Source organism: Coregonus lavaretus (assembly GCF_964263955.1).
Source record: "Coregonus lavaretus genome assembly, chromosome: 26".
NCBI classification, from domain to species: Eukaryota; Metazoa; Chordata; class Actinopteri; order Salmoniformes; family Salmonidae; genus Coregonus; species Coregonus lavaretus.
Window position 1 is genome coordinate 43,283,348 of NC_140013.1, and position 17,323 is coordinate 43,300,670.

Genomic DNA, 17,323 nt, shown 5'->3' on the forward strand with positions numbered 1-17,323 from the left:
CTCCATAGACAAACATTGGCAGGAGAATGGCCCGTACTGAAGAGCCCAGTGACTTTCAATGTGGCACCATCATAGGATGCCACCTTTACAACAACTCAGTTCGTAAAATTTCTGCCCTGCTAGAGCCGGTCAACTGTAAGTGCTGCTATTGTGAAGTGGAAACGGCTCAGCCGAGAAGTGATAGGCCGCACAAGCTCACAGAATGGGACTGCTGAAGCGCGTAGCGCGTAAAAATCGTCTGTCCTCGGTTGCAACACTACTACTGAGTTCCAAACTGCCTCTGGAAGCAACGTCAGTACAAGAACTGTTCGTTGGGAGCTTAAAGAAATGGGTTTCCATGGCAGAGCAGCAGCACACAAGCCTAAGATCACCATGCGCAATGCCAAGCGTTGGCTGGAGTGCTGTGAAGCTCGCCGGTTTGGCGGATGCCAGGAGAACGCTACCTGTCCGAATGCATAGTGCCAACTGTAAAGTTTGGTGGAGAAAGAATAATGGTCTAGGACTGTTTTTCATGGCCCCTTAGTTCCAGTGAAGGGAAATTTTAATGCTACAGCATACAATGACATTCTAGATAATTCTGTGCTTCCAACGTTGTGGCAACAGTTTGGGGAAGGTCCTTTCCTGTTTCTGCATGACAACATCCCTGTGCACAAAGTGAGGTCCATACAGAAATGGTTTATCGAGATAGGTGTGGAAGAACTTGACTGGCCCGCACAGAGCCCTGACCTCAACTCCATCATCGAATACCTTTGGGATGAATTGGAACGCCGACTGCGAGCCTGGCCTAATCTCCCAACATCATTGCCCGACCTCACTAATGCTCTTGTGGCTGAATGGAAGCAAGTCCTCGCAGCAATGTTCCAACATCTAGTGGAAAGCCTTCCCAGAAGAGTGGAGGCTGTTATAGCAGCAAAGGGGGGGACCAACTCCATATTAATGCCCATGATTTTGGAATGAGATGTTCGACGAGCAGGTGTCCACATACTTTTGGTAATGTAGTGTGTATATATATAGTGCATTCGGCACAGCGGTCTAAGGCACTGCATCTCAGCGGTCTAAGGCACTGCATCTCAGTGCTTGAGGCGTCACTACAGACCCCCCTGGTTCGATTCCAGGCTGCATCACATCCGGCCGTGATTGGGAGTCCCATAGGGCGGCGCACAATTGGCCCAGCATCGTCCGGGGCCGTTGTAGTATTCATTTGCATATTTCCGTTAGGGAATGCCTAGTCTGTGAAGTGCGCGTGTGCAATAACTCAATTCGACTTTGCACTCCTAAACAACAAACTTTTTTGAAACTTTGGCAAAGGGTAAAGTCTACTAAACTTCATCCACTCTGTTCGTAACAGATTCAAGTTTTGGGAACAGAAAACTGTATTGAGATCAACTGTTTCATCGATGAGAAAATGTGCAGAACTGCCGGCCACTGGGCTTCCTCTCACTACCATATTTGATAGCGAGTGGAAATGCCAAGCGGATGCTTTACATTTATACAAGCATTGAAATATCTGTGTCATTGTTCTATCTGTGTTGCTGTCTTGTTGACAACATAACCGAGCGGCGCAGAGTTCGATTTGAGATGGACGCTCCTCCCTCACCGCTTTTGCCCGGTCACGTCGCTGGTCATGGACCGGTGCCCCGCAGTTTATTATAATCGAATTGTCACCCGATACAGAACCAATCAGTCAATATAATCGAGAACAATCATCAGAAAATCACGCGATATGAATCAGACAGTGGGGCGCCGCCTGACCCACTAGTTGGTCAGAAGGTTCAAATCAACGTTTTATATCGTAATTTCCGAGTAGGCAAAAAGCATCAACCACCGCTGTTATTACACCCCGTATACGTTGGTGGCGGTAATGATCATTTTTATTATGCTGTAACAGAAACTAGAAGATCTTCTGACGTCATTTCCCTTCGTCAAAGGTACTTCATTTAAAAAAAGTGTTTTTACCCCGCTAATATGACCCATTGTAGGGAAGAACATGTCTTGAGTGCAATTCGATGTGAATATATAATCCATTTAAAAGGATTTGCAATCTTGCATTAGCGGTCTTTTCGACTTAAATTTCCCGGGAACTGTGGCATGGTGTCATTTCCTGTTTTCGGTGCTAGGCTGAGTGTCCTGTCACTGTCTTAAATATCAATATTATTCCCAAGGTGTGCAATAGTACACTTTCTCGCATGGATTTAAACTCTCTCTAGCCAATGCTTACACCATTCATATAACCAGGAACCAATATCCAAAGTGGGTACTTAGAAAGACTCATTTCATATGATATGCCTACATTTAAAATGCATATGATGAGGAACTTTGGAGGCACTATAGGCAGAGCAAGATGTGATTGGGCCTACAATGACCAAAACAGGTTGAGAACCACTGGACTAGGCAAGTATTAGATTGTACGTTAGAACAATTCCAACAATAATCATCCATTAGCTGTAAGTCGCTCTGGATAAGAGCGTCTGCTAAATGACTAAATTTAAAAAAAAAAATTTTTTAAATTAGCCAAGATGCCCAAAATAGTCCGGTCCCATGCTTGTTGAAGCCCAAAGATGTGTCGTCATCTGTCATTTCAGACTACTTTCAAATCAAATCAAATCAAATCAAATGTTATTGGTCACATGCGCCGAATACAACAGGTGCAGACATTACAGTGAAATGCTTACTTACAGCCCTTAACCAACAGTGCATTTATTTTAAACAAAAAAAGTAAAAATAAAAATAAAACAACAACAAAAAAAGTGTTGAGAAAAAAAAGAGCATAAGTAAAATAAAGTGACAGTAGGGAGGCGATATATACAGGGGGGTACCGTTGCAGAGTCAATGTGCGGGGGCACAGGCTAGTTGAGGTAGTTGAGGTAATATGTACATGTGGGTAGAGTTAAAGTGACTATGCATAAATAATTAACAGAGTAGCAGCAGCGTAAAAAGGATGGGGTGGGGGGGCAGTGCAAATAGTCCGGGTAGCCATGATTAGCTGTTCAGGAGTCTTATGGCTTAGGGGTAGAAGCTGTTGAGAAGTCTTTTGGACCTAGACTTGGCACTCCGGTACCGCTTGCCGTGCGGTAGCAGAGAGAACAGTCTATGACTAGGGTGGCTGGAGTCTTTGACAATTTTGAGGGCCTTCCTCTGACACCGCCTGGTATAGAGGTCCTGGATGGCAGGAAGCTTGGCCCCAGTGATGTACTGGGCCGTACGTACTACCCTCTGTAGTGCCTTGCGGTCCGAGGCCAAGCAGTTGCCATACCAGGCGGTGATGCAACCAGTCAGGATGCTCTCGATGGTGCAGCTGTAGAATTTTTTGAGGATCTGAGGACCCATGCCAAATCTTTTCAGTCTCCTGAGGGGGAATAGGCTTTGTCGTGCCCTCTTCACGACTGTCTTGGTGTGTTTGGACCATGATAGTTCGTTGGTGATGTGGACACCAAGGAACTTGAAGCTCTCAACCTGTTCCACTACAGCCCCGTCGATGAGAATGGGGGCGTGCTCAGTCCTCTTTTTTTTCCTGTACTCCACAATCATCTCCTTTGTCTTGGTCACGTTGAGGGAGAGGTTGTTGTCCTGGCACCACACGGCCAGATCTCTGACCTCCTCCCTATAGGCTGTCTCATCGTTGTCGGTGATCAGGCCTACCACTGTTGTGTTGTCGGCAAACTTAATGATGGTGTTGGAGTCGTGCCTGGCCATGCAGTCATGGGTGAACAGAGAGTACAGGAGGGGACTGAGCACGCACCCCTGAGGGGCCCCCGTGTTGAGGATCAGTGTGGCAGATGTGTTGTTACCTACCCTTACCACCTGGGGGCGGCCCGTCAGGAAGTCCAGGATCCAGTTGCAGAGGGAGGTGTTTAGTCCCAGGATCCTTAGCTTTGTGATGAGCTTAGAGGGCACTATGGTGTTGAATGCTGAGCTGTAGTCAATGAATAGCATTCTCACGTAGGTGTTCCTCTTGTCCAGGTGGGAAAGGGCAGTGTGGAGTGCAATAGAGATTGCATCATCTGTGGATCTGTTGGGGCGGTATGCAAATTGGAGTGGGTCTAGGGTTTCTGGGATAATGCTGTTGATGTGAGCCATGACCAGCCTTTCAAAGCACTTCATGGCTACAGACGTCAGTGCTACGGGTCGGTAGTCATTTAGGCAGGTTATCTTAGAGTCCTTGGGCACGGGGACTATGGTGGTCTGCTTGAAACATGTTGGTATTACAGACTCAGTCAGGGACATGTTGAAAATGTCAGTGAAGACACTTGCCAGTTGGTAAGCACATGCTCAGAGTACACGTCCTGGTAATCCGTCTGGCCCTGCGGCCTTGTGAATGTTGACCTGCTTAAAAGTCTTACTCACATCGGCTACGGAGAGCGTGATCACATAGTCATCCGGAACAGCTGGTGCTCTCATACATGCTTCAGTGTTGCTTGCCTCGAAGCGAGCATAGAAGTGGTTTAGCTCGTCTGGTAGGCTTGTGTCACTGGGCAGCTCGCGGCTGTGCTTCCCTTTGTAGTCTGTAATAGTTTTCAAGCCCTGCCACATCCGACGAGCGTCAGAGCCAGTGTAGTACGATTCAATCTTAGTCCTGTATTGACTCTTTGCCTGTTTGATGGTTCGTCGGAGGTCATAGCGGGATTTCTTATAAGCGTCCGGGTTAGAGTCCCGTTCCTTGAAAGCGGCAGCTCTACCCTTTAGCTCAGTGCGGATGTTTCCTGTAATCCATGGCTTCTGGTTGGGGTATGTACGTACGGTCACTGTGGGGACGACATCATCGATGCACTTATTGATGAAGCCAGTGACTGATGTGGTGTACTCCTCAATGCTGTCTGAAGAATCCCGGAACATGTTCCAGTCTGTGCTAGCAAAACAGTCCTGTAGCGTAGCATCTTTGTCATCTGACCACTTTTTTATTAACCGAGTCACTGGTGCTTCCTGCTTTAGTTTTTGTCCATGCGAAACTTCCTGCCCATTACTGTCTTTAGATTCCCTATAAGAAAATAATTTAGTCAAAGCAAGGTAACTCCACTAGTCATGCATTATGATACAGTAAATAATTACGTGTCCTATGTATCAGATCATTTAAATGAAATTCATATTATATCTTCATTTAAAATAAATCAAACTTAGTTGTCATTGTCTTGTTTTTCTTTACAGGTGCCATCTTTTAGAAGAAAAAGAGCCACGCTGGTTTACAGAGACCTGACTAGAGGCAGGCTGGTTTACAGAGACCTGACTAGAGGCAGGCTGGTTTACAGAGACCTGACTAGAGGCAGGCTGGTCTACAGAGACCTGACTAGAGGCAGGCTGGTCTACAGAGACCTGACTAGAGGCAGGCTGGTCTACAGAGACCTGACTAGAGGCAGGCTGGTTTACAGAGACCTGACTAGAGGCAGGCTGGTTTACAGAGGCATGACTAGAGGCAGGCTGGTCTACAGAGCCCTGACTAGAGGCAGGCTGGTCTACAGAGACCTGACTAGAGGCACGCTGGTTTACAGATGCATAACTAGAGGCAGGCTGGTTTACAGAGACCTAACTAGAGGCAGGCTGGTTTACAGAGACCTGCTAGAGGCAGGCTGGTTTACAGAGACCTGACTAGAGGCAGGCTGGTTTACAGAGACCTGACTAGAGGCAGGCTGGTTTACAGAGACCTGACTAGAGGTAGGCTGGTCTACAGAGACCTGACTAGAGACAGCCTGGTTTACAGAGACCTGACTAGAGGCAGGCTGGTTTACAGAGACCTGTCTAGAGGCAGGCTGGTTTACAGAGGCATGACTAGAGGCAGGCTGGTCTACAGAGACCTGACTAGAGGCAGGCTGGTCTACAGAGACCTGACTAGAGGCACGCTGGTTTACAGAGGCATGACTAGAGGCAGGCTGGTTTACAGAGACCTGACTAGAGGCAGGCTGGTTTACAGAGACCTGACTAGAGGCAGGCTGGTTTACAGAGACCTGTCTAGAGGCAGGCTGATTTACAGAGGCATGACTAGAGGCAGGCTGGTCTACAGAGACCTGACTAGAGGCAGGCTGGTCTACAGAGACCTGACTAGAGGCAGGCTGGTTTACAGAGACCTGACTAGAGGCAGGCTGGTTTACAGAGACCTGACTAGAGGCACGCTGGTTTACAGAGACCTGACTAGAGGCAGGCTGGTTTACAGAGACCTGACTAGAGGCAGGCTGGTTTACAGATGCATGATAGCATGTACACCCCTGCCATCAATTTGGATCGGTGAGAAAGTATCTCTGTTCAGTTCCGTTGAACTTAATTTAACCAGGATAGTCCACTCAGTAACAATTGTCACTACTCTGTAGGGAGTACTGGGAGAACAGAGCCGGTTTCCTCTGCAGCAGAAGTTGTGCCCAGCTGCAGTGATGCACCTCCTCCACCAGCATCAAAAAACGGAAGGCAGCGGATGTTGAGGCCTGGAAGGGGTTGATGGAGCTACTCCACACGCCTGCAGTGGAGCTGGAATGTCCTCCACCCAACGCCATCTGCAGTGTGTGTAGAGTTTTGGAGGAGGCTGAGCTATGGCGCTGTGGGGATTGTGGCTCAGATCAATATTTCTGTGCCACCTGTGCTGTGAGAACACACAGCACTCCCAACATTGTCCACCAGTTGGAGTTATGGAAGGTAATGTATTTTGTCTTATGTCAGAGAGGCGCAGTGCTAGCTGTGCCACTAGAGATCCTGGTTCGAATCCAGGCTCTGTCGTAGCCAGCCGCGACCGACCGGGAGACCCATGGGGCGGCACACAATTGGCCCAGCGTCGTCCAGGGTAGGGGAGGGAATGGCCGGCAGGGATGTAGCTCAGTTGGTAGAGCATGGCGTTTGCAACGCCAGGGTTGTGGGTTCGATTCCCACGAGGGGCCAGTATGAAAAAATATATATAATGTATGCACCTACTAACTGTAAGTCGCTCTGGATAAGAGCGTCTGCTAAATGACTAAAATGTCAAATGTAAAAATGTTATGTCAACAAACCTGTCAACTTCTGGCTAAAAAAAATTGCTTCCCAGTTAAAAATGTTTATAATGTACATTCAGTTCAGGTTCTATAAAAGTTATAGTTCCCTGCAGCGGTAAGGTAAACGTGGCTAAATCTGTCATGCCAAGCACAGTTGATTTTGAGTTTTCTAACAACTTGTGCAATGAAATATCCCCCTGATAATGTAGTGTCACATCTGCAGCTACTGTAGTCTGTTCTACAACAACTTTGCGTCCGTCTGTCTGTCTCGTCTTAGTCAGGGCAGTTCATCCCACGTGTCCCGGTGGGCCTACGATGGGAGTGTAGGAGACAAGATGACCATGACTGTCACAGCCAGTACAACCGTCTTCTGACAGTTGTTGACGTTAGAGGTAGGCCTTATATCAAAGTTGGAAACTAAGACATCTGGCTCTTTTACCATCTTGCGAACTGCATCAGAGCGTCAAGTGTAGCAGCACCAATGCTCAGAGACAGTTTCTCCCTCCAAGACATAAGACTGTTGATGAAAACTGAACTGACTCTTTGCTGCTATGGCAACTACTGTAGTGTACTTAATATACTGTAGTTATCTACTTATTTCATTGTATTGTGCACACTACGCTGTATTCCTGCGCAAATGACAACTTTGACTTTGATTTTCATTTAATCTAGTTTACCACAACCCTGTTCACTCTGTTGTTATGATGAAAATATGGTGTCATTTCGAAAGTTCACAAGAGACACCAACATCGGATGTAATGTTTAGCAATGCAATCTAAGAAACGGAATGTCCTCAGTTTAGGAAGACCTCATGACGTCTGGAACCTGTCACCCTAATATGCCAAAGACTCTGGCCTGCCACCCCCCCCCCCCCCCCCCCCCCCCATCTGCCGCAAACAGCAATTTCAGTGGACCTCCTGCGCCAGTTTGCAGCCCCGCAGCTGGAGTGTGGGGTGTCTTTGAGGGGAATTACCTTTCCATAAATTCAATGCATGCTAAAAAGGTAGTTATTGTATTTTAAATTAGAAATCAAACCATACATGTAAGTGTTTTTTTACTATGAGGATTATTTGTTGTTGTTGTTCTATCTTCCAGACAGTTGAGCTCTAAATGAGTCATTTGAGGTGTTCAAACACTGGCAGTTTGAACGAGAGACTGTCAGCAAGTTCACCTCTGTCCACAGGTAAGTCAATAATAACAATTAAGGAACAAACTATAACGTCTCAGTAAGCTAGGATTCTTATTTGCATTCAGTGTTGTTCATAATTTATAAGGGGAAATATTTCCAACCGCAGTTGTCTTTCTTATATATATTCTATCATTGCCTTGCCAAACAGTAGTAATGTTATGCGGCAATACCATTGCAAGCCTCTCAAAAACCCAACCCTTCGTCCAAGTCGTGGGAGGCGGAAACAGGTAAAGTATGGGGTTGCCAGACAGGGCAAAGTTTTGTGGGTGGCTTTCCCACCCAAGCCGCTACGGAAGCCTGCTTGGATCCACAACATAACGGGGCTCTGGTAAAGCTAGGACCAATCATCTGCTTAGTGGATACTACCGATTTACAGATACATTCACGAAGAAAGTACAGCATAAATGACCTATGTTTCCCAAGGAGCACAAGGGTTTAAGAAATACCCTTGCAAATGTCCATTCCCTGTATCCCTAATAATTTTGTATAATTAATTATTAATTATTTGCAATATTATTTTAAAGGAAAATGGTCATCAAATTATTGCAGCTGATGCCCTATTTGGGCTTCCCAGAAAAAGATAGTCTGGGACCAGCATTGAGGGTCCCAAACATGCTGGGCGGTTCTTTTGTGATCAAGACAAAATGGACTGCTTTGTAGGAGGAGCATCAGACACACCAACTGAGGTACAGTTGAAGTCGAAAGTTTACCTACACTTAGGTTGGAGTCATTAAAACTCGTTTTTCAACCACTCCACACATTTCTTGTTAACAAACTATAGTTTTGGCAAGTCGGTTAGGACATCTACTTTGTGCATGACACAAGTAATTTTTCCAACAATTGTTCACAGACAGATTATTTCACTTATAATTCACTGTATCACAATTCCAGTGGGTCAGAAGTTTACATACACTAAGTTGACTGTGCCTTTAAACAGCTTGGGAAATTCCAGAAAATGATGTCATGGCTTTAGAAGCTTCTGATAGGCTAAATGATATCATTTCAGTCAATTGGAGGTGTACCTCTGGATGTATTTCAAGGCCTACCTTCAAACTCAGTGCCTCTTTGCTTGACATCATGGGAAAATCAAAAGAAATCAGCCAAGACCTCAGAAAAAAAGTTGTAGATCTCCACAAGTCTGGCTCATCCTTGGGAGCAATTTCCAAACGGTACCACGTTCATCTGTACAAACAATAGTATGCAAGTATAAACACCATGGGACCACGCAGCCGTCATACCACTCAGGAAGGAGATGCGTTCTGTCTCCTAGAGATGAACATACTTTGGTGCGAAAAGTGCAAATCAATCCCAGAACAACAGCACCTTCACCTTGTGAAGATGCTGGAGGAAACAGGTACAAAAGTATCTATATCCACAGTAAAACAAGTCCTACATCGACATAACCTGAAAGGCCGCTCAGCAAGGAAGGAGCCACTGCTCCAAAACCGCCATAAAAAAGCCAGACTACGGTTTGCAACTGCACATGGGGACAAAGATCGTACTTTTTGGAGAAATGTCCTCTGGTCTGATGAAACAAAAATAGAACTGTTTGGCCATAATGACCATCGTTATGTTTGGAGGAAAAAGGGGGACGCTTGCAAGCCGAAGAACACCATCCCAACCGTGAAGCACGGGGGTGGCAGCATCATGCTGTGGGGGTGCTTTGCTGCAGGAGGGACTGGTGCACTTCACAAAATAGATGGCATCATGAGGAAGGAAAATTCAACATCTCAAGACATCAGTCAGGAAGTTAAAGCTTAGTCGCAAATGGGTCTTCAAAATGGACAATGACCCCAAGCATACTTCCAAAGTTGTGGCAAAATGGCTTAAGGACAACAAAGTCAAGGTATTGGAGTGGCCATCACAAAGCCCTGACCTCAATCCTATAGAACATTTGTGGGCAGAACTGAAAAAGCGTGTGCGAGCAAGGAGGCCTACAAACCTGACTCAGTTACACCAGCTCTGTCAGGAGGAATGGGCCAGAATTCACCCAATTTATTGGCAATTCTGGCCCATTTGGCAATGCTACCAAATACTAATTGAGTGTATGTAAACTTCTGACCCACTGGGAATGTGATGAAATAAATAAAAGCTGAAATAAATCATTCTCTCTACTATTATTCCGACATTTCACATTCTTAAACTAAAGTGGTGATCCTAACTAATTTCTACTAGGATTAAATGTCAGGAATTGTGAAAAACTGAGTTTAAATCATTTACATTACATTTTAGTCATTTAGCAGACGCTCTTATCCAGAGCGACTTACAGGAGCAATTAGGGTTAAGTGCCTTGCTCAAGGGCACATCGACAGATTTTTCACCTAGTCGGCTTGGGGATTAGAACCAGCGACCTTTCGGTTACTGGCACAACGCTCTTAACCACTAAGCTACCTGCCGCCCCATAAATGTATTTGGCTAAGGTGTATGTAAATCTAAGGTACAGGTGTATGTAAACTTCCGACTTCAACTGTATACTGGATTTTGAAGAATGGGATGTATTTTCACTAGCCCTCGTCTGTGTGACGTGTGTTTGTGCGTATAACCAACAGCTGGACTAATGTTGGAGAAGTTTAAAGGTTTGATTGAAATCAGGAGAAGCCATTTATCCTTGGTGACTCTACCATTGGACTATTCTGTCTATTATTTTATTTTTTTGAAGTTGAACAGATTGGATGAAACATTACTTTTTAGTCATTTAGCAGACGCTCTTATCCAGAGCGACTTACAGTTAGTGAGTGCATACATTCTTTTTCATACTGGCCCCCCCGTGGGAATCGAACCCACAACCCTGGCGTTGCAAACGCTCTACCAACTGAGCTACACGGGGCCTAGTGCTTAGAGAATGTTACTTTTTTCACTTCATTTTACAGGGGTTCCCGGGATTTCATGCCGGGGTTGCGCTGCGATCCAAACCCAATGCAGGCACCAAACATCACAATGTTTCTTCACTATGACATTGTATGCCAGCTGAAGCCTCATTTACAGGTAAAATTGATAGATCAATCTATGTTAGCCGTTATAATACATTAGATAATGTATTTAATATTTAACCACCATCCTGTAGGAAGAGATTGATGAATCGCTTGATACAGTTTTATGAATGGCTTGAAACTATTTGCTCCATACCTGCTTTGTAATCATAAGTCATATTTTACACAAAAATGCACATAATAACTGCTCCTAAATGATTTAGACATTTAGAAAAACAGTCCTGATCTGACACCACATTTGCAGCGCCAGCCTTTCATGCCTCTGCTCATCATACCGACTGTCAGGTAATTAATGCATTTTTTTCTTTATCATTTATTCTGTTAAACACCAATTCTTTGTAGTTGCACAGTTGCCCTAACAATATTAAGAAACGTCTAGTTGTAATTTGTCCTAGTCCCTTAATTAATCACCATCACCCATTGTAATGCTCATTATGGTTTCTGATTGTACTTTACATTTCAGGTCACTGACGGTAGCAGGTATGTGTATGGTAGTGGGGCTTGCTGACAGAGAACAGACGGAGAGGTTCTGGTCCTACCTTGGAAAATTTGGGAAGATCACAAAAGAGGTGACATCACCTCACGGTGTTGACGCCCTCACTGATGCCCTCCTCTGCTACGCAGCCAGGGTCAGGGGTCAGGGAGAAGGTGTAAAGGTAGAACTGGAAATCAGTTAAGTATTGAGACGACCCGTTGTTCAGGATTGTGTTGATACCATTTTGCAACAACAACAAAAAAACGCTGATGTATTTTTAAACAATCTATGAAATGTATGTTCACCTTCATATGCTGTAGCACCAGCAATACAACTCCGTCGGCAGAAGGTCCTGAAGGAGGAAGCCGAGGCAAAGGAGGAGTTGATGGTGCTGCTAAACAGCATTCCAGGTTAGATTCCATGTGTTTTGCTCATAATTTTTGTTAATATGTAATTATCCTTTTCTACTCATTCAATCAGATGAATTGGAAGCAGGGGCTTCAGTAACTGGAGTCGAGGCTTTCTCCTACAGAGCTCCTCTTTATGGAAGGGTCTGCCGATGTGAGAGAATCCGACTCAGTCTAGACCGAAGACTTTCCTCTTCTGTCAGTCCTATGATTTGAGTGTAGTCTGGCCCATGGGTGGGAAGGTGAACAGAAAGGTACGAGCCCCCCCACAACACACCCCACCCATAAACCTTGACTTCCTTAAACCTGAAAGCCATCTGACCCTAGAGTCTTGAAATGTTTTGCAGCCTCTATAGCTATTATGGTCTTTACCTGACCCTGCTGGTCATCTATGAATATTGGAATGTGTTGTTGTGTGTGCTCTATCCTGTTGTGATTATCCATCAGTCTGACAAGCATGCACACGTGTATTGTGCTCCTGCCTCTGCATTGCTCTTTGGGGTTTCAGGCAGGGTATCTGTAAAGCACTTTGTGATGCTGTTTTACAACTGCTCATGTAAAAAGGGCTTTATAAAATACACTTGATTGATTTGATGATGAATTCCTCGCTGTGGTTTCGCTGACAATTTGATATTTTAGTAAAATTCCTAATAAGATATTTTTCACTAACTTGTGAGCATTGCACGTGTAGAACTCAGCACAACTGCCAGTGTGGTTGATTTTGTTGTGCAATATATTTAATTAGGCCCTTGAATATGTTGTAGGCAGCACACAGTCGGACGTGGAAGTTTGGACCCCGTCAGATAAAGGAGGACGTTGTTCCTTACCTGGCAGGAGAGAGATACGTGGAAACTCTCGCAGAGCGACATCGAGTCGCGTAAGTAGTTGCTACATCTCTGACCTAAGGTTTAATCCCATCTCTAAACGCCCCTTTCTGTCTGCCTTAGCCCTACCAGTCATGACTGCCACGTTCCCATACCCTGCTGTGTCCTGGTCCCACAATCTCCTGGATCTCCATAGCTACTCCCTGTTACTTTATACTCTTGTCACCAACTCCTGCTGCCGCCTGCCCCTTTTTCACTACATATCCCAGAAACATATCCCCCTCCCCTGCTTAATCTATTCTACATGAAGTCTTCTGACCTGTGTGCCAAACATTTCACGCTGCATAATCCACTCTACACTCAAATCTACACCCAAATGGGTTTTGCCTTCGTAAACTGGTTAGTTTTAAGTTGAGATGCTTTCATACTGTTATATTTTCGCTTATATATTTGGATAATATTTTCTAGGTCTGTCATGATGTCCCCGTTAATCACCGATGGTAGGAACGCTCAGTTGACTAGTCAGCTTGAAAAGTAAATAGCTTCTTTAGGATGTTGTCTCCATCATATTTGTCCCCTTGTATTGGGGCTGGTCAATATAGGTTTAAAACCTTTTAACATAAATGTTCACGTTTCAGCCTGGAGAAAAGGTTGAAGGCCACGGAGAAGAGAAACCGGATTGTACGCTGGCCTCTTCAACACTGTGCAGCAATTTTGGAAAGTCTGCAGACTAAGAAGACAAAACGGTCTGCTGGCCACAATCCATAGGCTTGTCCTGGAGCACTCTTTCTATTGTGGCCTGGTCAGAAAGTATTCAGGTACTGCAGCCAATTCAGTGTTGTTGAAAACCTGCATCACACCCTGGCATATCACTGCTGTTTTTATCTAAGTCTCATTCACCCAGGTGCTTTGAACTATATGAAAGATTTTCTATAAAACTTTCAAGATTTTCTTAAAATTGTGGTTCAGATGGACAAACCGTTGCTGTGCGTCTCTCCATAAAAATCAAGCGGACATCGGAGAGAATAAAACAGCAGATCAACGCCTACAATGGAAGGAACAAGTCACCTCAATTCCCGCCAAAGACTGGAGTATGTGGATGTTCTCCAGCAAGACCATCCAGTCTGGTCCCAGGTGTCCGACAGCTTGGGGGACAGTCTGCTCCGGGCTTGGGGGACAGTCTGCTCCGGGCTTGGGGGACAGTCTGCTCCGGGCTTGGGGGACAGTCTGCTCCGGGCTTGGGGGACAGTCTGCTCCGGGCTTGGGGGACAGTCTGCTCCGCCCAAACTGTTCACGGGGGGGTGGCGCGTGATCTCATTTGCTTTGAGGTCAAACATGCATCAAATGTTCCACTATAATTTAATTATAAAATGAATCCATTTTTTTAAATGTTATTAAAGATAATTTGCTTGCAATGCCAAGGCCAATCTAAAAAATGCTAATAATGACAGAGAAATGTAAAAGCGGTAATTCCCCGGAAAAAAGTAGTGCACGTCAATGACCCCGCGCTCAATCAGTTTCAGCTAGCAGCTCGTTGTTCCTGCAGTCAGAGCATCACTAGTTTATGAATAAAACAAAATCTAAGAAACGTAAAAGTGCTGATGACTAATCATCAAAACAGAAAGTAAGGCTATATCTCAACTTCGGTTTTATTGAAGGACAGGACAGGACTCGGCCAGAATGGGTCATTTGTGGCGAGAAGCTAGCCAATGACAGTATGAAGCCAAGCAAAATGCAACGACACCAGGAAACAAAACACCACGAGACTGTTGGTGAAGGTCAGGATTTTTTTGAGAGGAAGAAGCAGTTGGCACCATCAAAAAGATCCACAGACATCAGAAAAGCATTTGAAAGAGCAGGCAGAGATTTACACAGAGCCACGGAGACGTCATTTGAGTGTTCGCTATTAATTGCCAAAGCTAAAATGCCACACAATATTGGAGAGCAGCTAATAAAACCCACCTGCCTGAAAACTGTAGAGAGGCTGTGTGGCCCACAGGTGGTGGATAAAGTGAGAACCGTCCCACTCTCTGACAACACTGTCAAAGACAGAATTGATAAAATGGCTGGAGTGGCGCAGTGGTCTAAGGCGCTACATCGCAGTGCTAGCTGTGCCACTAGAGATCCTGGACCAGTGGTCTAAGGCACTGCATCACAGTGCTAGCTGTGCCACTAGAGATCCTGGACCAGTGGTCTAAGGCACTGCATCACAGTGCTAGCTGTGCCACTAGAGATCCTGGACCAGTGGTCTAAGGCACTGCATCACAGTGCTAGCTGTGCCACTAGAGATCCTGGACCAGTGGTCTAAGGCACTGCATCACAGTGCTAGCTGTGCCACTAGAGATCCTGGACCAGTGGTCTAAGGCACTGCATCACAGTGCTAGCTGTGCCACTAGAGATCCTGGTTGAAGTCCAGGCTCTGTCGCAGCCGGCTGCGACCGGGAGACCCATGGGCGGCGCACGATTGGTCCAGCGTCGTCCAAGGTAGGGGAGGGTTTGGCCGGCAGGGATGTGGGTTCGTTTCCCACAGGGGGCCAGTATGAAAAAAAAAAAAAAAACATGCATTCACTAACTGTAAGTCGCTCTGGATAAGAGCGTCTGCTAAATGACTAAAATGTAAAATTGTCAAAACCAGCTGCACGAGAAGCTTAGGAACGTTCCCTTTGCCATTCAGTTGGATGAAACAACAACAGACGAATCGGTGCTCATCGTTTATGTGCAATATATTGACGGAGACGATGACTTGAAACAAGACATTCTTATGTCTACCAATCTAGCCACAACAACAACAGGCCAATATATTTTTTATAGCTATGGACTCATATCTCTCGTCCAAAAATCTGCCCTACGAGAATATTGTTGCATGCTGCACTGATGGGGCTGCAGCGTTGATGGGCAAAAATAAGGGATTTAACAGCCGATTTGAAGGACTAACTGTAAGTGGCTCTGGATAAGAGCGTCTGCTAAATGACTAAAATGTAAATGTAAATGTAAGGAAAAAGCCCCGGGGTGCGCAATCTTCCACTGTATGCTACATCACCAAGCATTGGCCAGTAAAAAACTTTCGGAAGACTTTAGTAACACACTGGCAACTGTTGTTTTGCTTGTTGAAGAGGCCCTTGCTTCTCTTGGGCAGTGTGAGGCCGAGCCAACACACTTTCACCTGGGTGCCTCTGTGATGCTCCGAAATAAAATGCAGAACATATTAAAGCTCCAGCAACCATTTTCGATGTTGGCTGGTGATGGCTCGGTCAGCACAGATGTAAAGGAGGACGGTGAATCGGAGGAGAGTGAATCGGAGGACGGTGAATCGGAGGACAGTGATTCAGAAGACGAAAGTGGTTGAGGAATGAATGTCTGTCTGTGTGAGTTCTATAGGGACAAACTATACACTGAGTACTCCAAACATTAGGAACACCTTCCTAATATTGAGTTGCAGACCCCCCCCCCCCCCCCCCCCCCCTCCCCTTTGCCCTCAGAACAGCCTCAATTCGTCGGGGCATGGACTCTACAACGTGTCGAAAGCGTTCCACAGGGATACTGGCCCATGTTGACTCCAATGCTTCCCACAGTTGTGTCAAGTTGGCTGGATGTCCTTTGGTTGGTGGACCATTCTTGATACACGTGAAACTGTTGAGTGTGAAAAACCCAGCAGCGTTGCAGTTCTGGACTCAAACCGGTGCGCCTGGAACCTACTACCATACCCCGTTCAAAGGCACTTCAATCTTTTGTCTTGCCCATTCACCCTCTGAATGGCACACATACACAATCCATGTCTGGATTGTGGTCCTCTGTAGCTCAGCTGGTAGAGCACGGCGCTTGTAACGCCAAGGTAGTGGGTTCGATCCCCGGGGCTACCAATACACAAAAATTTATGCACGCATGACTGTAAGTCGCTTTGGATAAAAGCGTCTGCTAAATGGCATATTATTATTATTATTATTATGTCTCAATTGTCTCAAGGCTTAGAAATCCTTCTTTAACCAGTCTCCTCCCCTTCATCTACACTGATTGAAGTGGATTTAACAAGTGACATCAATAAGGGATCATAGCTTTCACCTGGATTCACCTGGTCAGTCAACTGAACGTCATGGAAAGAGCAGGGCCAAGAGTCACAAAACCTTTTGTGAATTTATTTCTTAACTGCCTATTTTTCCTTAACTATAGACTTATGAAGAAAGTTAAGTGAAGTTGCTATTCCTCTAAAAGGTTATTGGAAATGTTCTTGCGCTATTTCTTATGTTTCTCCTGAAGCAAAATTTTTAGAAGAAATTATATTCTTGAAAAGAAAGTTTTTGGATTTGTTCTTAATTCCAAGATAGCTAAAACCTTGTCTTAAACTCTGGTCAGTGAGATAATAAGATCATGAAAGCAATTGAACATGTTTAATTCACTAACAAACTTAATCTCAAAGTTTCAGTATTGATTATTTTAAACCATTAAATCTTAAGATATTGTTGAGGAATTGCACTTACAAACTATCTTATTAAG

The 17,323-nt window shown here is 45.2% G+C and overlaps 2 long non-coding RNA genes across 5 annotated transcripts; both read left to right on the top strand.

Moving 5' to 3' along the window:
* Positions 1–1,330: 1,330 nt before the first annotated feature.
* On the top strand, positions 1,331–7,800 carry LOC311102265. The gene is made up of 3 exons (XR_014609991.1): positions 1,331–2,391; positions 5,143–6,615; positions 7,750–7,800. It is a non-coding gene; the product is annotated as an uncharacterized lncRNA (long non-coding RNA).
* A 19-nt stretch (positions 7,801–7,819) lies between these two features.
* LOC311102264 lies at positions 7,820–16,265 on the top strand. Of its 4 annotated transcripts, none has more exons than XR_014609988.1 (8): positions 7,820–7,950; positions 8,043–8,822; positions 11,007–11,121; positions 11,330–11,411; positions 11,590–12,011; positions 12,134–12,262; positions 12,773–12,885; positions 13,471–16,265. It is a non-coding gene; the product is annotated as an uncharacterized lncRNA (long non-coding RNA). The 4 variants fall into 4 exon arrangements; XR_014609989.1 differs by having other exon boundaries at positions 8,043–8,130; positions 8,661–8,822; positions 11,590–12,262; XR_014609987.1 differs by having other exon boundaries at positions 11,590–12,262.
* The last annotated feature ends 1,058 nt before the right edge of the window (positions 16,266–17,323 follow it).